Source organism: Merops nubicus, unplaced genomic scaffold (assembly GCF_000691845.1).
Source record: "Merops nubicus isolate BGI_N331 unplaced genomic scaffold, ASM69184v1 scaffold51243, whole genome shotgun sequence".
NCBI lineage: Eukaryota > Metazoa > Chordata > Aves > Coraciiformes > Meropidae > Merops > Merops nubicus.
Window position 1 is genome coordinate 70 of NW_008600603.1, and position 1,469 is coordinate 1,538.

Below are 1,469 nucleotides of genomic sequence, written 5' to 3' on the forward strand. Positions count from 1 at the left end.
CGAGTTAGCAGATGTGGTTTCGAACAGAGCAATTCCCAAAGTCCCTCTAGAACAGGCAGGCTCCCACAGGAGCAGAGGAAGCAGGTACGCCAAGCACCTGAAGGGTTCTGCCTGTTCTTCCTTCCCCTTCACCCTGTTTAGTACCAGTCCCACCGTTACTATCCTCAGGTCTCCGATATAGTCACCACTATGGAAAAGAACCATCCTAGAGTTTTACAGCCATAACAGACCAATAGGAAGTACTTGTACAAATAAATGACATTTGCAAGGCTGTCTTCCTGAGCATTATGAGCTCCCTTATTAATGTACCAAAAAAAAAACCCCAAACACTCCAATTTCTGTATTCAGCAGTGTGTTTCAGCTAAGTTTTCCTCTGTGACCATTCTTTTTCAAAAAGGGAGATCTCCACTGTTTCCTGTACCTAAGGCATGAGCTCAAAGAGGTGTGAATTTGGTGTTCAACTCTGCCACCATTATATATATTCTTTTAAGGTTTATAATTATTTTTAGTAAAGGTACTAAAAGAAGCACTGGTATTGTCACAGCTTTAATTTCTGACTATCACTAAGAATTCAGTACAAACCCAAGTTTGAAACTGCCATGCTGGCACCAACAAAACATGGCATTTAAGATGGCGGTGTTCTGTGGTTGCAGAAAAGCCAAGTTACTTTTTAAGACTTGCTCTGAATGCTTTTATTGCCATACCTAGGGCTAGGTTTCACAAGATAACCTATCCCAAGACAAGTCACACTTGCTGAACAGGAGAAACACACACCTCCAGTAGATGAATTCAGAACTGAAACACTTCAGAGCTTTAGGTGCAGCTTGCTACGCACAACTAGACAGACAATTTGACAAGAATTAGGTCTAGGAATTTGTGTAACAATAAACTTTTCATGCAAAAGCTGTGTAATGTTACCATGGCATTCCATTATGCGATTGCAGATCAATCTTCTCTGCATCACTGAAACATTTTTAGTCATTCAGCACATTTATTTATTATTTATATGAAACTGAGATCTAACACCTGTTCTCTCTTCCAGCCTTTCTTAGCTGATGAGCTGGCAAAATGCATTTCTTCCCTCTTTCCCCTTCCTAATCTTTGGAGTGGTCACAGATGTGACAAAGACTTTATGCAGCATCTCCCCTGCTGCTTCAGTTGACTGTAACAGAACAAGTCCATAGACGGCCCTGGAAGCTGAGGCAACTTAAAAGAGACGCAGTCTCTGTTACAGCTTAGTCACAAGAATGGTAAAGTAGCAAGCCTGTGAGCTAGAACTTTGTTTTTAATGCTGGAAACTAAATCCCTAGTGAAGTTGGGGCATGGGGAGAGGCAAGCTAAGCTGTGTAGATGCAAAGATATGCATGAACTGCATGTGCACATTTGTTTCATTCCAGCCTGAGCACTGAAATGTCACCCATGCATTTCAACTCCTGTTTAGAAGCAAGCTATTCATCCATTTCAGCAGG